The sequence below is a fragment of the Amblyraja radiata genome, chromosome 6 (assembly GCF_010909765.2).
Source record: "Amblyraja radiata isolate CabotCenter1 chromosome 6, sAmbRad1.1.pri, whole genome shotgun sequence".
Classification (NCBI taxonomy): Eukaryota; Metazoa; Chordata; class Chondrichthyes; order Rajiformes; family Rajidae; genus Amblyraja; species Amblyraja radiata.
In genome coordinates, this window is record NC_045961.1 from 55,379,802 (window position 1) to 55,401,934 (window position 22,133).

At 42.5% G+C, this 22,133-nt stretch overlaps 1 long non-coding RNA gene across 1 annotated transcript; it reads left to right on the forward strand.

The window, feature by feature from the left end:
- Positions 1–325: 325 nt before the first annotated feature.
- Positions 326–16,057, forward strand: LOC116973998. Its single transcript, XR_004412240.1, has 3 exons — positions 326–354; positions 12,478–12,481; positions 16,015–16,057. It is a non-coding gene; the product is annotated as an uncharacterized LOC116973998 (long non-coding RNA).
- Positions 16,058–22,133: the final 6,076 nt, after the last annotated feature.

Sequence of the window (22,133 nt, forward strand, 5' to 3'; positions counted from 1 at the left end):
GATGAAGATACAGACTGCAGAACATGGTTCTCAGCATTGTAGCACACCAGTTCCATAGACCAAGTCCAATGTCCGAAATGGGGTAGAGGTGAATTTGAGAGTACGCTAGCTTATAGTTATTGTTGTACTCAAACTGAGCTGCAATTTCAATCAGCATATCAAGCTGCATTTCACCTCTTATTTTGTTATCCTTGCCCATACTATAGCAGAGAGGTTTTCCTACATGCAATCATACTGGAGACCTGAAACTGCAGATGCTGGAATCTTGATCGAGTGCTGGAGGAACTCAGTGGATCAGGCAGCATCTGTGGAGGGAATGGACAGATGACATTTCGGGTCAGGATCCTTCTTCAGGTTTATGGAGTAGGGGGGAGGGTTGCGGAAACTGGGAAAGAGAGGTTGGGCTGGTACCAGGCCTGGCAGGTGAGGTGGACACAGGTGGGGGGAGGTGGTGGCAGTTGGAGAGAGTGAGTGACAAAGGCTGGAGGTGCAAAGGGGACAAAAGAGTGTCCGATAAGATTATGAGGAATTAAATTAAATCTGGAGGGTGGGGTGTTGGTGGAAGGGGATGGGGAAGGGAAGTAGGCAGATATAAAAGGGAAAATGACACTCGGGGATGTGAGATAACCGCACGTAGGGGGATAAAGGAAAAGGGTGACTGGGGGGTGTGGCAGATAGTGGGAGAAATGTATGCACACTGGGATGGAGGGAGAGCAGGGGAAAGAGGGAGGGGGGAGGATTTGTTGGAGGTTGGAGATTACTTGATATTGGAGGTAATACTTGTATTTGGTATCACTTGAAATTGCAGAATTCACTGAAGTAGATAATTCTGCAAGTCAAGAGTACCAAATGGTGCTTCTACAGATGATTTCAATGCACAACTGCTCTAATTGCCCTTCCCCCTATTTTCAACGTGCCAACCAGAGCACAACAATTTGCAAAATATAGAACTTTTTGTATAGAAGAAGAAATTGTCTGCCTCTGTGTCAGAAAAAGGAGTATTGCTTTTATCATCGACTACAAGCCGGAAGCATTGCATACTAATCAGAACAGATACACCAGGCTTTGAAGAAATACACACGATGTTCACTTCTCATTTACATCAAAATTATGCATGAATGCAACTTGTTTGCTGTGACTCTAAGTGGGTCAACAGAGCAATAGCATTGATGGCTGTTGCTTTCTTGTTTGAGAAATAAAAACGAGAATAGCATTTTGAAGAAAATGTATTAAGAAGGTGATTCTATTGTCATGAAGTACCAGCAGCGGGTGAATATGTATAGGATAGTTTATCTATATTGCTTTTCCGTAATGTTGTTCTCCAACATCTTCAGCAGTTCTATAAAACCACACTTCAGCTTCATTTATTCCTCACTCCCTTGATACCTTTCGCTGAAATAAAAAATCTGTTGATCTCAATTGTTAAATTTCAGTTATTGCTTTTTGGGAAAATAAATTACAGATACCCTTGCACCTAAATATGATAAAGTGACTTGGAATGACATAAGCTCTAATTTTTCAGATTATTTCTTTTTATTCAGATTTCTCACATGGAAAAAAAAATCTCTGAATATATCCTAATAAATTATTTTATGATGTTAAAGAATAAAACTAGATGGAGGATATAAAAATAGTGATGTGCAATTTAAGCAAAATATTGGCTCAATTTAACATCCATAGGTAAATGATTCCATTAGATAAATGATTCAAGTTTTTTCTTCATTTCAACTCAGCTATCTTGTTATGTGAAACCAATTTCATTAGGCATCAACACAATTTTTAGATATTTTCAACAAGGTCTAAAACATGGAATCAGAATTTTACAGCAGAGAAACGCATTATTCGATCCAATTCATCCATGATGCCTATCTAATCTCATTTGCCTACATTTAGGCCCTTATCCTTAAAACATATCCCTATAACAACATCTAAAAGACATTTGGACCGATACATGTATAAGAAAGGATTAGAGGGATATGGGCCAAATGTGGGCAGGTGGCATCTTGGTCGAATTCTCTGCCACAGAAGGTAGTTGAGGCCAGTTCATTGGCTATATTTAAGAGGGAGTTAGATGTGGCCCTTGTGGCTAAAGGGATCAGGGGGTATGGAGAGAAGGCAGGGATGGGATACTGAGTTGGATGATCAGCCATGATCATATCGAATGGCGGTGCAGGCGCGAAGGGCTGAATGGCCTACTCCTGCACCTATTTTCTATGTTTCTATGACATGGACAAGTTGGGCTGAAGGGCTTATTTCCGTGCTGTAAGGCTCAATGATTATATTAATGGTGTCAAATACTGGAAATAAAATTTTAAAAATATAAATATTATAACAAAATACATAGATCTGATGTGGCAAATTAAGATAGTGAGTGAACTTGAACGTGAAGCAGACAAGGACGCCATTGGCAACCTTTGTTCGTTTAGATCATCACATTTTAATTAATATTAAATCATGCCAACCTTCATCATGTTTCTTTCCCACAATGCTAAATGTTACAAAAACGTAATAGATTAAGTATGTATAAATGAAGAAGTGGCTGTTCCCTATTTACAGATGTAGAAATTCCATCTTGGCAATATATATACATATAGCAGCTTCAATTATGAGTTTTACAATCATTAGGCTTTGGCATTGAAATGTTCAGTGCCGATACACATCTAATTTTATTTGTTGTGTGTTTTATTGAAATGTAGAGTGTGATAAAAGCAGTGAAATGTAACAAATTACATATGTCACTTCGGAGAATATTTGACCGCACACCGATCTGAGGTAAATTTATATCCAAAAAAGTATACTGTAGCGGCGCCTGCTAACGCACGCGGATATCGAATCCGGCGTTCGGAAGCCGCGGTCACGTGACTCGGGAGGAGCTGTTGTTTTCGCGCGGTTTTTCACTTGCGCGCGTTAGTTCAGCGCTGACCACCATTGCTGGATATCAAATTTTTGAATAAAGATCTGTTGGAAACTCCAGTAGTCGTTTCTCAGACCACTAAAATACGTTATTTTTTGCAAACTGACATAGTTAATGTCAACAATGAAACACCATATTTAGTTCATAATTTCATAAGTTATAGGAGCAGAATTAGACCATTCGGCCCATCGTCTACTCCGCCGTTCAATCATGGCTGATATATCTTTCCCTCTCAACCCCATTCTCCTGCCTTCTCCACATAATCCCTGACACCCATACTAATTAAGAATTTGTCAATCTCTGCCTTAAAAATATCCATTGGTCTCCGTAGCCATCTGTGGCAATGCATTTCACAGATTCACCATTTATCAAAATGAATCTCAACCTGAAAATAATCATAATCTTACACAAAAAACAAATTTAAACATCAGGAAAAACACTCTGACCAAAGTATCTCAAATGATCAACAGAATTGTACAATGCATTTAATGTTTGACTGGCTCATAATATGCTATTCAATTACTCTATTTGATTAATTGATTGAAAGCCATGGGAACAGGCTCTTCTGCCCACTGAGCCCAAGTCAACTGTTCACACTGTTTCTATGTTATCCCACTTTTGCATCCACTCCTTACACACTGGGGACAATTTAAAGCGGCCAATTAACCTACAAACCCGCACGTCTTTGGAATGTGGGAGGAAACCGAAACATTCCGGAGGAAACCCACACGGTCACATGGAGAATGTGCAATCTCTGCACAGACAGCACCCGAGGACAGGATCAAACCTGGGTCGCTGGTGCTGGCGCTGGTATTTCAAAAAACTACGAAGCTTCCAATGCATAATTTAAAATTCTAGGGCCTGGTTTTATCCTGTTGTGTGCATTGCAGAAATGGTGTCATAATGATAGGCTTTTGATTCCTAAATTCTCCACCAGATGGAAGTGGAGCCCACACTAAATACATAGTTTTGTTCACATTAAGTTCTCTGGTTTTAATGGTCCTTAAAATAGATCTGTAATTAACATTTCCTTGGAAATTTGAATATATAATTATTCTGGGGTTTTATACATCTTTAAAGATCAATTTTGCATTTAACAGAACCTATTTAATGCACAGACCCGCCAAAACCAAAGTAATCAGGCTGTTGGTACGATTCAGTTAAGAATAATCTAAATTACGACATATTTTTATCCAATTGAATTTTTTTTTAAATTGTCTCTTTTTGTGTGATGCTGTAAAGAGCAATGGCTTTACCCCAATTTTCTCAGATCAAGGATCCATATTTCCATTTGTACCCATTGGCTGAATTCATAAAATGTACAGTTGATCTGTCAAAAATTGAAAGGAGGTACGGTATCTTAGTATTTCAGATGCAGATCTCTTAGCAGAGCTGAAGAATGAAGATTTATCTATGACGTTCTAGCCTGCGATATTGACTGCTGATATTAACCTATTTTACCTAGTGTGGTATTTTCAGTAGGCAGAGAAATTCTTTCACTACCAATAATGGATGAAACATTTCAGTTTAGCATAAGCAGGATTTAATTTTCACTGAATGCAAAGTACAGCACCAAACTGTTAAATGTCATGTTACTAAGAGTTCAGGTGTCTTCCTGTGAGGCAGAGTAGAACTGCTACCTCACAATAGACAATAAACAATAGACAGTAGTCAATAGACAATGGACAATAGGTGCAGGAGGAGGCCATTCGGCCCTTTGAGTCAGCACCGCCATTCCCTGTGATCATGGCGGATCATCCACAATCAGTACCCTGTTCCTACCTTCTCCCCATATCCCTTTACTCCTCTATCTTTAAGAGATCTATCTAACTCTCTTGAAAGCCTCCAGAGAATTGCCTCCACTGCCTTCTGAGGCATAGAATTCCACAGATTCACAACTCTCTGTGTGAAAACGTTTTTTCTCATCTCCGTTCTAATTGGCTTACCCCTTATTCTTAAACTGTGGCCCCTGGTTCTGGACTATCCATATATCGGGAACAAGTTTCCTGCCTCTAGCGTGTCCAAACCCTTAATAATCTTAAATGTTTCAATAAGATCCCCTCTATTCTTTCTAAATTCCAGAGTATACAAGCCCAGCCGCTCCATTCTATCAACATATGACAGTCCCGCCATCCCGAGGATTAGCCTTGTGAACCTATGCTGCACTCCCTCAATAGCAAGAATGTCCTTCCTCAAATTTGGAGACCAAAACGGCACACAATACTCCAGGTGTGGTCTCACTAGGCCCTGTACAACTGCAGAAGGATCTCTTTGCTCCTATAATCAACTCCTCTTACCCTGCATCCTCACAGCATCCTCCTCACAGTTCACCCTGCCACCCAGCTTTGTGTCATCTGCAAATTTGCTAATGTTACTTTTAATCCCTTCAACAAAATCTGAGTCCGGCTACCTTGTTCTGCATAGGGGCCAGGACGCATGTCTGTGAGCAGATGGCGGGCCACATCTACCACGTGTTCACATAGATCCCACCCCTTCGAGGACACCACCCAGAGCACTGGCCTCTCACAAACATGGTGCACATATGGACTATTGCCTTGGCTCTGTCCTGAAGGCGGTGGCTCAAATACTCATACTCACTCGTCCCCGGCCTATTGACAACCGCGACCCCGACAGTGAAGCCCAGACACAGAAGGTGCGCAGCCATGCCGGTGGCTTTGCGCAGGATGCGGTACAGCCAGAGCTCGGCGCTCGGCGGCTCCGCAATTGCGGCCGCCAGCACATTCTCCTTGTGTCCTTGTGTCGCCGCACCTGGGTGCCTCGGGCCCGGGAGGTACCAGAGATGAAGGAAGTCTGCGGGCCGGATGACTACGGAAAAAAAAATACGCCTGTGGGCCGGACGATTTCGGGTTATGGGCCGCATTCGGCCCGGGGGCCGTAGGTTGCCGACCCCTGTTCTAAATCATTAATGTATATTATAAATAGCTGCAGACCCAGCACCGAGCCTTGTGATACCCCACTAGTCACTGCCTGCCATTCTGAAAGGGACCCGTTTATCCCTACTCTTTGTTTCCTGTCTGCCAAACAATTTTCTATCCATGACAGTACCCTACCCCAAATACCATATGCTCTAATTTTGCCCACTAATCTCCTATGTGGAACCTTATCAAATGCTTTCTGAAAGTCCAGGTACACTACATCCACTGGCTCTCCCTTGTCCATTTTCCTAGTTACATCCTCAAAGAATTCCAGAAGATTAGTCAAGCATGATTTCCCCTTCGTAAATCCACGCTGACTCAGACCGATCCTGTTACTGCTATCCAAATGTGCCGCTATTTCATCTTTTACAATTGACTCCAGCATCTTTCCCACCACCGATGTCAGGTTAACTGGTCTATAATTCCCTGTTTTCTCTCTCCTGCCTTTCTTAAAAAGTGGAATAACATTAGCTACCCTCTAATCCACAGGAACTGATCCTGAATCTATAGAACATTGTAAAATGATCGCCAATGTGTCCACGATTTCCAGAACCACTTCCTTAAGTACCCTAGGATGCAGACCATCAGGCCCTGTGGATTTATCAGCCTTCATGCTGCCCAACACCATTTCCTGCCAAATGTGAATTTCCTGCAGTTCCTCCGTCACCCTAGATCCTCTGGCCGCTAGTCCATCAGGGAGATTGTTTGTGTCTTCCTTAGTGAAGACAGATCCAAAGTACCTGTTCAGCTCGTCTGCCATTTCCTTGTTCCCCATAATGAATTAATCTTTTTCAGTCTTCACGGGTCCAACTTTGGTCTGAACTAATTTTTTCCTCTTCACATATCTTTTACTATCCAGCACCAGAGACCTGGGTTCTAACCTGACCTCGGGTGCTGTGGAGTTTACATGTTCTCCCTGTGACCATCAGCCCACTTCAATTTCCTCCCACATCCTAAAGAGGCGCAGGTTAGTATGTTAAATTCCCCTAGTATGTAGGGAGTGCATGGGAAAATAGGATAACATAGAATTCATGTGAACGTGTGATTGACGGTCAGCATGGACTCGGTGTGCCGAAGGGCCTGTTTTAATATTGCATCTTTCAATAACTCCATGATAAAACCACGGTCCTGCTCATGGTTTTAAAAGAACATGATCATAGAACACAGAACAGTACAGCACAGGAACAGGCTCGATATATATGCCAAATATGATGCCAATGTAAACAGTTCTCTGCCTCCTGATCCATGTACTTTGAGCACTATCGCGGGGCGTGGACTTAACATCGGAGCTAATCCCTTGCCTGGGATCGCTCCCAACGCGACCACCTTCCCATCAAAAGCTCGCAGTCTTCAGGAGAGGCCGAGTCGGGAAGCTCCAACGTCACGGAAGGTTCGACCAGCCCCGACGTGAGGTTCAATCGCCTGGCGCGGGGGAGCTGACATCCCCCCCGATGCAGGAGCTGATCGCCTCGACACGGAGGGCCCGTACGCCGCCGGCTACGGGAGTCAAGATCGTCCCGTCAACAGGGGCTCGAGGCCCACGACCGAGGAAGAACTATAAGGGAGGACTTGAACTTTATTTCGCCTTCCATCACAGTGAGGAATGTGTAAGAGTCACTGTGGTGAATGTTCATGTTAAAATGTGTTTTTGACTGATCTGTTGATTTTAATTGTATGACTGACCTGGCCAATGAAATTCCTTGTATGTGGTGAATAAAGTGTGATTCTGATTCTGATTCCACTTCCCTTCAATAGTGGCATTTAAGAGACTTTTGGATAGGCACATGTATATGCAGGGAATTGAGGGATATGGATCAAAAGGCAGAGGTTAGCTTAACTAGGCATTATGTTTAGCATAGAGATTGTGGGCTAAAGGGCTTGTTCTTGTGCAGTTCTGTTCCATATGCCTATCCAAAAACCTCTGAAATGCCACTGTCATATCTGCCTCCATCATGAACCCCGACAGCGTGTTCCAGGCACCCACCTATTCATCTTCCATTTTTAATGATGTTTATTGCAAATGCAAACAGGATTTCAGTGCATTGTTGACGATTGTATAAAACAGTACTGATAATTATTAATGCTTCAGTATGGATGTCATTGTGCATTATCTCATTGCTCATTGGTATTTACGATTGGAGCCACTGTCAGCAAAACTAAAATGAAAGCAAGCTGCAAAGCTGAATAAAATAGGAACAAAGAACTTTTAATATCTGAGCACGATCATCCATGTATCAGAATTTTTTTTGCCAAGATTGACCAAGTGGCAAATTGAATTTTGGTACTAATGTGTATTTTCTTCTGATTTTCATCAATTTGAGTTATTCACCCGTCCAACTTAGCTGGTAACATTTTCCCATTTACAATTAAAACGTGCCATTTCAGGGAGTCAAGCACCAATACTCTGCATGCTTCAGACCCATTTAATATATCTGTGCATGAAGAATTCAAACTATATAAATTATCTTCCCAAAATAAATTTATGTCTTATAAAGCTTTTATGTCAAATATACAATGAATTTCTAGTATTTTATCAATATAATTAATTCTCATACATTACAGATGAGTCTGTAACACATTGTTTCGCTGAATAATTTTACATTATCACTCATCCTCCCATTACCGGAGTAGCAGTACTAGTTAGCAGTGAACATTTTTCAAGTGTAATCATTTATGAAATATGCATTTATAAATTGCAGAACTAATATCTTGAATGTGATGGAATACTCTCTACATCCTCACCTCTCCTTTCTAGCTTTCCCCCCCCATGCCAATCAGTCTGAAGAAAGCTCCCAACCCGAAGCCACCTGTCCATTCTCTCCGCAGATGCTGCCTGACCCGTAGAGTTCCACCTGCACTTTGTGTTTTTCTCAAGATTTCAGCCTGCAGTTTCTCATGTCTCTGTTTTACTCCATTTTACCTAATTTTCTGTCTAGCCTACCCCATTTTCTTTTCCATTTACGCCATTCTCAGAACTTGTGCGGATTGCCTGGCAGAGGTATTTACAGACGTCTTTAACTTCTCACTAATCCTTTCTGAGGTCCTTAAATGCTTGAACGTGCTTCAAGAAGTTCACTAACATCCCAGTGCCAAGGAAAAGTAAGGTAGCATGCCTTAATGACTACCGTTTAATCAATAAATCAAAGACTTTATTGTCATTCAAAAATACACAAACAAATGCAAATCTGAACGAAATTTTGTTGCATCTGGCTCACCGTGCAACATAAAAATAACAAAAGGATAAAATAGATAAAAAGATAAAATAGATAATAGTGGCGGCACATTATATGGAATTCAAAAGTCTGATGGCTCGATGGAAGAAGCTGTTGCAAAACCTGGCCGTTCTGCTCCTTATACTGCGATGCCTTTTGCTCGAGGGCAGCAGAGTGAACAGTCCGTGATGGAGATGTGTGGGTTTTTTTATAATGCTGTTGGCCTTGGACAAGTAATGTTTGCACGCAATGTCCCGGATTGAAGGAAGAGAAGTCCCGATGATTTTTTCAGCTGTCCTCACCACTCAATGCACGGATTTCCAGTCGGAGGCTTTGCAGTCCCCAAACCAGACAGAGATGCGGCTGGTCAAAATGCTCTCTATGGTGCCCCTGTAGAAAGTGGTGAGGATGGGATGGGGGAGGTGAGCTCTTCTCATCCGGCGCAGAAAGTGCAAATGCTGCTGCTCTCTCTTAACTAGTGATGCGATGTTTAGTGACCAGGTCAGACTGTTCATGGTCTGCACCCCCAGGAACTTAGTGCTACTGACCAACTCCACATCAATGTCATTAATTAATGTGTAGTGGTGTATGACTGTGCCGGTTTCTCCTGAAGTCAACGATGACCTCCTTGTTTTGTCAACATTCAGGATCAGATTGTTCATGTTGCACCAGTTCACCAGTTGTTTCACCTCCTCCCTGTAAGCCAGTTCATTGTCGTCCCAGATAAGTCCCACCACTGTTGTGTCATCTGCGTACTTCATGATGTGGTTTGTACTAAACCTGGCACAACAGTTGTGGGTCATCAGGGTAAACAGCAGTGGACTCAGGACGCAGCCCTGAGGGGAGCCGGTGCTCAGAAAGATGATGTTGGAGGTGTTGTTTCCAACCCGCACTGACTGGGGTCTGTCAGTGAGGAAGTCCAGTAGCCAATTACATAAGGGGGTGCTGAGGCCCAATCAACCCAATTTGCTTACCAAGTGCTGAGGGATGATTGTATTGAACGCTGAACTAAAGTCCTCGAACAGCATTCGCACATATGTGTTCTTCTCCTCTAGATGTTCCAGGCTCAGGTGGAGTACGGAGGATATGGCATCCTCTGTGGAGCAGTTTGGCCTGTAACCAAACTGGGACGGGTGAAGTGTGGAGGGGAGTCTGGAGGTAATATGGTCCCTGACCAGCCTCTCGAAGCACTTCATGATTATGGGAGTGAGTGTTACAGGGCAGTAATCGTTGAGGCATGTTATTGTGGATTTTTTTGGCACTGGTATGATGGTGGCAGTCTTGAAACACGATGGGACAACAGCCTGGTTCATCGAGGTGTTGAAGATGTCAGTGAGGACATGTGCCAGCTGATCAGCACATTCCCTGAGCACCCGACCTGGTATCTTATCAGGGCCTGCTGCCTTCCGTGTGTTCACTCCTTTTTGGGTCCTCCAGACATCCACTGTATCAAGACTGAGTGCTTGTTCATCATAGTGAGGAATACAGAGAAAGGTTGAACAAGTTAGGGCTTTATTCTTTGGAGCGCAGAAGGTTAAGGGGGGACTTGATAGAGGTCTTTAAAATGATGAGAGGGATGACAGAGATGACGTGGATAAGCTTTTCCCACTGAGAGTAGGGAAGATTCAAACAAGGGGACATGACTTGAGAATTAAGGGACAGAAGTTTAGGGGTAACATGAGGGGGAACTTCTTTACTCAGAGAGTGGTGGCTGTGTGGAATGAGCTTCCAGCGAAGGTGGTGGAGGCAGGTTCGTTTTTATCATTTAAAAATAAATTGGATAGTTATATGGACGGGAAAGGAATGGAGGGTTATGGTCTGAGCGCAGGTATATGGGACTAGGGGAGAATACGTGTTCGGCACGGACTAGAAGGGTCGAGATGGCCTGTTTCCGTGCTGTAATTGTTATATGGTTATATGGTTATATGGTTGTTGAATGCCTCGAACCGTCCAAAATATTTATTGAGTTCATTGAGGGAATTTATGTTGTCTTCACAGGGTGGTGGAGCAGTCTTTATTCCCTGCCACATGCGTCTGGTGTTCATGGGGTTATGAAAGAAGCTCTGGATTTTCTGACCATGGGCACGCTTTGCCAGCCTGATGACTCGGTTCAGGTTGGCTCTTGCGGATCTGAGTGCCACCAAGTTACCGGATTTGAATGTGGCATTTCGTGCTCTCAGCATTCCATGTACCTCGGGGGTCATCCAGGGTTTCTGGTTGGCCCGTATAGTGATGGTCTTGGTGACACAGACATCCTCTATGCACTTTTCCATGTAAGCAGACACAGTCGCAGCATACTCCTCCAGGTTTGTGTGTTGATTGTCAGTTGCAGCCTTCTTGAACATGTCCCAGTCCGTGCACTCAAAGCAGTCCTGTAATGCTGTCATAGCTCCCTCTGGCCAGACCCTAACCTGCTTCACAGTAGGTTTTTCTCTGGTAAACGGGCCTGTATGCAGGAATTAGCATCACAGAGATATGGTCTGAGGAGCCAAAGTGGGGGCAGGGGACTGCCTTGAATGCCTTCTTGATGTTTGTAGAGGTTAAGTCCAGTGTGTTCACTCCCCTGGTTGCAAAGTCCACATGGTGGTAGTTATGTGGGAGAACTGTCTTCATGTTGGCCTGGTTAAAATCCCCAGCAACAATGAAAGCACCATCTGGGTGTGTAGTTTGCAAGTCGCTGATGGAACAATAAAGAGCATTCAGGGCCTCCTTAGTGTTTGATGTGATGGTTATGATAGTAAATTCCTTGGGCAGATAGAAGGTTCTGCACTTTATTTCCAAAAACTCAATGTCTGGGGAGCAATGATTTGAGACGCAATGAGACCAATGATTTGAGACACACCACCACCCCGGGATTTCCCACTGAGAGCGCAGCTCCTGTCGCCGTCGGGAACAGAGAGGTTTAACCACGTCTCTGTTAAGATCAGGGCGCAGCAATCTCTCACCTCCCATTTGGTTACCAAATCCAGCCTCAGGTAGTCCAACTTACTCTCCAAGGAGCGGACGTTAGCGAGCAGAATAGATGGAAGCGGTGTTCTGCAGGGGTTAGCGTTTAGTTTCGCCGTCAGCCCCCCGCGTGCCGCGCTTCTGCTTCCTGTTGCACCGTCCCCTCCTAGTGCTGGTAGGAGACTCCGCAGCTTCGTAGGCCGCTGGTTACAGCCGACGCAGCAGTCCGAGACTCGGTAGAGTATCCAGAGTGGCCGGATCCATGACCGCTGAACTGCTGGATGCACGCAGTTCCAACACGAACCGACAGCCACCATGAACAGGGACCATCAAACACACCGGACTAAGTACGTTTTTTACTTTTAAAATTCTATTACTGTCGGGAGCCAGTGCAGCCGCAGCCGAGCAGGGCGCCGCCATTTTGTTGTTTAGTGGATCTGACATCAACCATCATGAAGTGCTTTGAGAGACTGGTGATGGCACACATTAACTCCAGCCTCCCAGCCAGCCTTGATCCATGGTAGCTTGCTTACCGTTGCAATAGGTCCACAGCAGACACCACCTCTCTGGCCCTAAACCCATCTTTGGAACACCTAGACAACAAGGACTTCTACGTTAGACTTCTACTTATTGACTATGGTTTCATCTTCAACATCATAATTCAATCCAAACTCATCTCTAAACTCCTGGAAGTAAGAATCAACATGCTCTCTGACACTGAATTCTTGCCTTTCTGATCCATGGACCACAATCAGTGAGGATAGGTGACAACACCTCCTTCATAATAATTCTCAACATCGGAGCCCCCCATGATGTGTTCTGATTCCCCTACTGTACTCCCTATAAGGTAAATGTATGGCATGACTAAAGTGCTAGAGTAACTCAGCTGGTCAGGCAGCATCTCTGGAGAACATGGATGGATGATGTTTCAGGTCGGGACCCTTCTTCTGACCCAAAACATCACCTCTTCGTGTTTTCTAGAGATATTACTTGATTCGCTGAGTTACTCCAGCACTGTGCCATTTTTTGTGAACCAACATCTCCAGTTGCTTGTACCAACTTCACATTATTGTTCTAATTACTTTAAAAATATTGAGAACACTGTAAACACTATATATTCATGATCTCATAGTATACTAGGAATTTGTGAGTAATCAGAGAGCAGTCTCTTTTACTTCCACCAAAACACTGTCATCCTCAACATTACATGAGCTCTCATGACACAATTTGAAACCTCAACTAAGGCAAATAGCTGGATCATAATACTAGAACTCAACACTTAACTTCCAATTTTAAAAGAATAACTCAAACACCATTGATGATTCAGCATCTAAATAGCTGTCAAATTGATGATTAATGCAAAGTGTCCGGCTGAAATGACAGCTGTGTTGAAGTAAAAACCATAAAAAATAAGGTGAATGGATGCCATGACTAAAGTGATCCATTTGTGAATTACTCATCTATCATTTCCTGCTAATGCAGCAGTGGGGGTGAGTTAATTATATTTTCAATGCTTTGCTGGGGCTCAAATTGAATGTTCGATGTGAAACAGATCCAATCATCTTTGAAGAGGGCTCCTTGTTGATCTGTAAGCTTGAGTTACTGGATGCGATTTGGACTTCTGGTGTTACTACAAATCCAGTCATAGTGATTCTGCCTAAATGGAAATAAAAGAATAAAAGAAGCAGTTAAAAATTATTCCTTGCTTTCATGGAGGGCTTCTTTGTCCTAAAACAAAACATCACTTATCCATGTTCTTTCGAAATGCGGCCTGATCCGATGACCTCCTCCTGTGCTTTGTTTTTTCCTTTGCTTGATAGTCTCATTTGCAGGACCGCCCATTGCAACAGGTGAAACGTACACCGACCCTAGAGTGATAGAGCCATGCAGCATGGAAACAGGCCCTTCAGGTCAACTCATCCACATCGACCAAGATGCCTCATCTAAGCTGGTCACCGCTTTTTGCCCACATCACTCTAAATCTTTCCAATCCATATACGTATCCAAGTGTCTTTTAAATGTACCTGCCTCAACTACTTCCTCTGGCAGCCCATTCCATATACCAACTACCCTCTGAGTGAAAAAAATGTCCTTCTGCTTTGTATTAAATTTTTCCCCTCTCAGCTTAAATCTACACGCTCTAGTTCTCGATTCAGGAATAATACTTTGACATTCCTACTTTTGATTCCCCTCATAACTGTATGCACCTCTATAAGATCAACCCTCAGTCACCTACACTCCAAGAAATAAAGTCCTAGTCTGCTCAAACTCTTCCTATAGCTTAGGCCCTTGAGTTCTGGCAACATCTTCTCTGCACCCTTTTCAGTCCTCTGGGGAACCCTTTACAATTGCTGGAGACTATTGTGCTTGTAAGATAGAGAGACTAAATAAAAGATTGCTTGTTGGGAAAGAATGGATATGGGATAGAGAAGTGGGAAAAAAATGCCATTATTATCAATCTTCACAAACATCAAGTCCAACTAAACACCAATGGGAGGATACAATACTGGTGGGTTCAATGATCAATTAATCTAAACCTCCTGGCCAATGAAGCTTCATGTTTATGATTTCATTATTTGTTATGGATCACTGAAGCATATTCTCTTTTAAATGGAATGGTGTTTTATTTTAATAAATGATCTCACTAATGCTAAAAATATATTGACCAGCAGTGTAATGCTTAAATGCCCTGGAAATTCACTCGAATTGTTCTACAATTTTGTGTGCCAAATGATGCTGATTTAATTAAATATGAAATGTAATAGAAAATCATGGAATTGCTGTGAGCTACTCAGCAACCTATGATTTTCCATCAAGCTCCCCGTGCATCTTACGTACTGAAGACAAAGAAACCTGGGTGTATGGCCCCCTAAAGTCAAATGTCAATCGAGTCATGTTTAATTATCATAATTACTGACAACAGGACAATGCAATTCTTACTAGCTGCAGCTTGACAAGCCTGCAAATTTTTTTAATTAATAAATTAATAATTATAATACTAAGTTGGCATGGTATTGCAAAACCGAAGTCCATAGTACAACCAAAGACACAATCCTGAGAAGATCATAGTTGCCAAGGTTAGTGTTGTGCAGTGTTCAAGAGCCTGATGGTTGCTGAGAAGAAGCGGTTCTTGATACAGATGGGTTTCTCTTGGATAGCCTCTTCCAATTTTACTGGAATTTTGCCTTCCGATTTGCCTTCCAACTAGGTCTGGGGGAGTTCCCCCCACCATGGGTACCATGTAATCCCATGCTACCTGCTCCATGGTCGGACAGTCGGTGACTAAATTGATTTGACAGGTGAGGAGGGGGCTGTGGACCTCCAGCAGGACCAAAAACAAGACCTGTCAAAGGGCGGATGAACTTCTAGCAAGCCAACGGCCATCCACACATCAGTAGAAGTTGCAATCACAGTTGTATATAACATTGTAAGGAATGATGATAAAACACACACACCAAAATCCAATACTTCCAGCGGCGGAAGTCCGCAGGAACTGGAGGACAGAGATGTGTGGTGCGTCCGTCACCATTCCCGTTGGAAACCAGCACCATTGCGTTGCTAATGTTTTCAACGATGATGATGATGATGATTATAAAAGCATTTGGGAATAGTTATTCACAGAACCATTGCCGAGACATTGATTCGGCCACAGTTTTAACAGACTGTTCAAGGTCCAAGAATCGGCTGTAAAGAAATCCATTTGCAAACCAAGTGTATATTTTACATGATCCTGTGCATGGGAAGTGTGGTAGGATAGGGGCTGGGCTATAGAGTCATCGGAGGGAGACAGAGACCTGGGAATCGGGGATTAGTTTGTGGGGCGTTAGTATGTAAATTGAAGGATTGGAGTGGTGAGTTGAGTAGGTTCAGAGAATCTGTGAGCAGAGAGGTTAGGAATCAAATGATAAATAGAAGGGACACAAAGTGTTGGAGTAACTCAATGGGTCAGGCAGCATCTCTGGAGGACATGGATAGGTGACGTTTTGGTTTGGAAATCTTCAAACAGATTGTATTAGGGGGAAGAAAACTAGTAGAGAGGTGGGGACAGGTCAAAGCAAGCAAGGGATAGATGGATACAGGTAAGGGAAGTTTGAGTTTTTACCAGAGTAGGGGCATCAAGAACCAGAAGACATAGATTTAATGCAAGAGAGGAAAGTAGAAACATGAGGGGACTCTTTTTCACACAGTGGGTGGTGAGTATATGGAATGAGCTGCCTGGGGAGATAGTTGAGGCAAATACTATAACACTATTTAAAATATGTTTGGACAGGTACATGGATAGGAAAGGTTTAGAGGAACATGGGCCAAACACAGACTGGTGATACAAGTGTAGATGGGACATCTTGGTTGCCAAAGGCAAGTTGGGCCAAAAGGCCTGTTTCCATGCTATATGGCTATGACTTTAGATTGATGGATAAAGACCAGAGGTGAAAAGAAAGCATAAGGCTGTGAGATAAGGGGAGAAGAGGCATGAAATGTGAAGCCAGGAAGGGATATCAGTGGAAGGGAACGGGGAGAAGGGGAAAGGGATAGTGGGAGAACTGGGTGTGCATCCAGGAGGGGGACTGTTAGGCCAGTGTCAGGTGGTTGATGGTGGATGGCTGTGATCAAAGCAATGGTCAGTTATCAGAATTCCAGAGTGAACAGAAGGGTGGAAGAAAATGCACATGTTCAAAGGATTGGGTTGGGTTGGGTCAGCAAATTGGCCATTGGGGATGTTGGGGTTAGTGGATTGACGAGCAGAGGCTGTGGATACTCTGAGAAGAACTATTTTAAATACTACTTAAAAGTAATCTACCTGAGATGGACTTGGGAATGTCAAACAGATCCCACATGCACTGCAAAGTTCTGTTTCTGCAAGACACGCACACTTTGTCCATGGCGATCAATTTAGCATTGGACGTCTCATTTGTTTGCTTATGAATCATAGTGCTCTAAACCTTTCCTATCCATATTTTTGCCCAAATGTCTAACAAACTAATAATGTAAAAGGATAAAATCAACAATTCTAAAACAATTGGAAATCAAGATTTTGGAATTGTTGGTATGCCATACAGTCATTAAAAAACACTGGTCCTAGATATGGTGGTTTGCAAATAAAACACATACTTATTTTGTCCTGGGGGTTCTATACTGAATTAATTCCACACAGTAAAATGAATAATCTGTCCAGACATTCTAGGCCAATTATTCACCTTGGGTGATTAAAATAACTTTATTATTGTCACGTGTACTGTGAACTGCATTTGTTCGTGTGCTGTCCAATCAAATGAATACATGAATACAATCAATCACCTGTTCAGAGAATTTCATTCCTAATACAATATTTCTGCAGCAAAGGTTCCACCAATAACCATCCCAAGTCAAATGCACCCTGTTTCCTGAGACGATAATTCACAACTAAGCCTGGCAAAAGTGGGAAAAAAAACCGTTAGAGAATTATTGTGCGTTCTGGCACGTGGATCAAAGTGAATGAAAGCTATAATGATAGGACTGGAATTAGAACAGTCCTTATGTTCTGAGCCAAAACAATGAAGCTGCAAGTCATTAAAGCTACACAGCCTTGTCCTTGCAGTCTGAAAGTATCATTAATCTTCAGTAGGATATTTCCACAGGAACCTGGATGCATGCAAACAAAACAGCTATAAATTAGTCCTATCTCGTTATTATAAGAAGTGACCGTGAGAGGAGAGGAAATTGGACTTCCGTCATCTCTATCTCTCCTGCAAATTTTGTTGTATCCTCTCCACCTCGGTAATAGAGATGTACAGCATGGGAAAGGCCTTTTGGTCCACCATGTCTATGCTGACCAACTTTGTGTATAAAATCATGAGGTGAATAGATCGGGTGAATGAACAGAATCTTTTAGGGTAGGGGAATCTAGAACCTGAGGACATAGGTTTAAGGTGAGAGGGGGGAAATGTAACAGGAACTTGAGGGGCAACCTTTTCACACAGAGGATAGTGGGTATATGGGATAAACGGCCAGAGGAGGTGGCTAAGGCAGGTACTATAACAGCATTTAAAAGACACTTACAGAGGTACATGGAGAGGAAAGATTTTGAGGGATATTTGCTAAATGAGGGCAAATGGAACTAGCTTATAAAGGGCACTTTAGTCAGAGTGGGTAAATTGGGCCAAAGGGCTTATGTCTATCCTGTGTAACTCTATGATTCTAAGTTGGCATACTGAGCTAGTTCCATTTGCCTGGATTTGGCCTATATCAATCTAAACTCTTCCTATCTGCGGACTATGACGATAATCATCGTCAGCTTAGCTGTGGAAAGGTTTGGAGCAGTGGAGAAGAAGCCTGCCAGAACCACCATGAACCAAAGAGCAGCAAAGATCAAGATCCGGCAGGAGCTAAAGTCCCTCAAGAAGCCATACAAAGAGGCCAGCGAAAAGCAACATCACCCCCTTGGCTGAGTTTCGAACCATCCTGGGGAACTGAGGAAGAAGCTGCTGACCCTCCGTAGAGCTGAGTGGCACCGAAGACGCCGGAAGGAAACGAGTATCCTTCACAGCCAACTACTTCGGCTTCACCAAACAACTGCTCGGACAGAAGCGCAGTGGGAGTTTGGCTTGCTCTAAGGAGGAGACCGGCCGGCACATCCAAACCACCTACAGCGACACGGTCAAGCAGCAGGAGCTGGGCCAGTGCAATATCCTGATAAAACCACCTCCACCCATCAAGGAGTTTGATAGTAGAGAGCAAATGGTCCAGCGATTCAGTACAGGATGAATGGGCGGGGATCAGAACAGTAGACATTCTGTTGGGGACCCTCTCAGTAGAATTTCTCAAACACCAGGTACATTAAGTTTTTATACTCTTGGGATTAAAGACAACAGCAGGTGATACAATACAATTTCAATAGCCACAATGATATTGGTCACTTAGATATTTTGAGTGTGATAAAAACATTCCGTTGAATTGCACATTTACAACATGAGCACATTAACTAACAAGGCATCTCTCTGAAAGTTCCAACACCTTTGGTGGGACAAAGTCATTTATATGTGATGGTCTATAATAGGGGCCTCCAAACTTTTCAGCATGAGGGCCACATATATTTGGCACATTTTTGCGGGCCGTACACACACACTCACACACACTCGCACATACTCACACACATGCACTCACACATTCACTCACTCACACACACGCCCACACACACCCACCCACACACAATCACACACCCACAATCACACACCCACCCACCTACCCACACACCTACACACACACCCACCCACACACCCACCCACACACACACACACCACTATTTACAAAGTTGCCCTTTTAATCTCAAACTGATTACTGCTTGCAATATATACATTATAGCAGGTTTTCTGAAGACTGGATTTTGATTCAATTAATGCCTGCTTTATCCGCAAAATTTTGTAACCTCTGAATAACCCCTAACAATTGTACAGGAGATATGGAAGACATTTTTTATTTTTAACTAGTGTCTATGAGAGCCATTGAAACAGAATGCCCTTAACCTAATCAATTTATGCTCATAGGCTAACATTGCTGTAATCAACTTTCACCAAAAATTATAGAAATATAGAAATATAGAAAATAGATGCAGGAGTAGGCCATTTGGCCCTTCAAGCCAGCACCGCCATTCAATATGATTATGGCTGATCATCCAAAATCAGTACCCATTTCCGGCTTTTCACCCCATATCCCTTGATTCCCTTAGCCCTAAGAACTAAATCTAACTCTCTCTTGAAAACTTTCCGAAGATAACTGCCGAGACCCACCGAGTTACTCCAGAACTTTGTGCTGTTACTCCAGCTTTGTGTCCATCTTCGGTTTAAACCAGCATCTGCAACCAGCAACTGCAGTTCCTTCCGACACACTTTGTCTTAATTTGTTGACCTTCCCATTTGTTTGGTGTATCATCACATCGCCTTCCAATGATTGACGTACAAACCATTCAATTTCTTTCCATTTAAAAATAGTACAGCACGTCCATTTTCTACTAGTGTGGAGCTCACATTTTTTCACTTCCCATCCCACCTACTCCGTCCTTGCGTATTCACTTCACCAGTTTTATCTCCCCCCCAAAAATGTATCTGTATATTCCTTTCTACTCACACTGTCAGTCAGCTTTGTATCATAAGCAAAGATTAATATATTTCACTGCATCCTTTCAGTAAAGTCATTCATACAGATAGAACAGCTCAGCTCTAATATTAATTCCTACTGTACCCCACCTAGTTGTCACAGCTTAACAACCTGAAAATGACCTGCTTATTCATATTCTGATCATTATGCTCTGATTTTGTACAATAATCTTTTACTGAAGGGGTTTGAAAGTGCACCAACAAATGAATAATTTAGTCGCATGTCATTTATTTTTCATACATTTCATGCCAACTCTCACAATCCTATTACTCATTGCTAAATGCTCTTATAACACTTTCTGAATCATCAAATCTAGCATTGTCCCTACTTCATTGTCATGCTAATTGATTTCCAGTTCAATTTTCTCTTCCTTTCTTTAAAAAGTAGGACTACATTTGCTATTTTCCAATCAACTAGCCCAGGCATGTCTCCACCGCCACAAAGACAGTGTGCAAATGATTCTGCTATCGTCTTATATTCCCACTTCATTTCTCTTAATTGCTGAGAACCACACATTGACTCGCTGAACTTTTCTTTTATACACATCCACAGCAACTTGTTGGGAACACAAATAAAATGAGTTAATTTAAATTGTCAAATGCCATTAAAGTAAAAAAACAAACAGGAAAAGTAATCGAGGCACGGCTGTTAACCATCAGATCAAAAAGAAAAAGGTTCAAATCTATATATCTATCTTAACTTGGTGACTTGAGAATTAAGGGACTGAAGTTTAGGGGTAACATGAGGGGGAACTTCTTTACTCAGAGAGTGGTAGCTGTGTGGAATGAGCTTCCAGTGAAGGTGGTGGAGGCAGGTTCGTTTTTATCATTTAAAAATAATAAATTGGATAGTTATATGGATGGGAAAGGAATGGAGGGTTATGGTCTGAGCGCAGGTATATGGGACTAGGGGAGATTATGTGTTCGGCACGGACTAGAAGGGTCGAGATGGCCTGTTTCCGTGCTGTAATTGTTATTATGGTTATATGGTTATATGGTTAACATATCTTCTATCTATCTATATTACTAAAAGTCTGTTCTTGACCGGTTTTGGCCATCTGTGCTGCGATTTCCTAGAGAACGCCGCCACCTACGGCCGTCATTTTTGGCCACCTCGCTCAGAGCCCCCCTCTGCCGCATGCGTGTCGAGGATTTTTCCCGTCGATTAAAAATGACAGAGATATTAATGTTTTTACAAAATTCCCCATTCTCTCTGCTGCCCCCGCTGGCGGCAGGGGGGAGGGACTATAAAACCAGGAAGTGGTGTGCCACACAGTCTCTTCAAGATGGAGGAAGGCAGAGGGTCACGTTTCTCTGAGCTGTGAATAACACTGAACACATGTCTACTCAAATGTAAGTGCCCTTAGTGGTTCTAAAATGCTTGCAGAATGTGTCTATTGGTTCTAAAGCTTGCAGAATGTGTCTATTGGTTCTAAAGCTTGCAAAAAAGTGTCTACTGGTTCTAAAGCTTGCAAAAAAAGTCTATTGGTTCTAAAGCTTGCAAAAACATGTCTATTGGTTCTAAAGCTTGCAAAAAATGTCTCTATTGGTTCTAAAGCTTGCAAGAAATGTCTCTATTGGTTCTAAAGCTTACAAAAAAATGTCTATTGGTTCTAAAGCTTGCAACAAAATGTCTATTGATTCTAAAGCTTGCAAAAAAATGTCTATTGGTTCTAAAGCTTGCAAAAAAATATCTATTGCTTCTAAAGCTTACAAAAAAAATGACTATTGGTTCTAAAGCTTGCAAAAGAATGTCTATTGGTTCTCAAGCTTGCAAAAAAATGTCTATTGGTTCTAAAGCTTGCAAAAAATGTCTATTGGTTCTAAAGCTTGCAAAAAATGTCTATTGGTTCTAAAGCTTGCAAAAAATGTCTATTGGTTCTAAAGCTTGCAAAAAGTGTCTATTGGTTCTAAAGCTTGCAAAAAGTGTCTATTGGTTCTAAAGCTGGCAAAAAAAATGTCTATTGGTTCTAAAATGATTCATACTAGCGCTCCA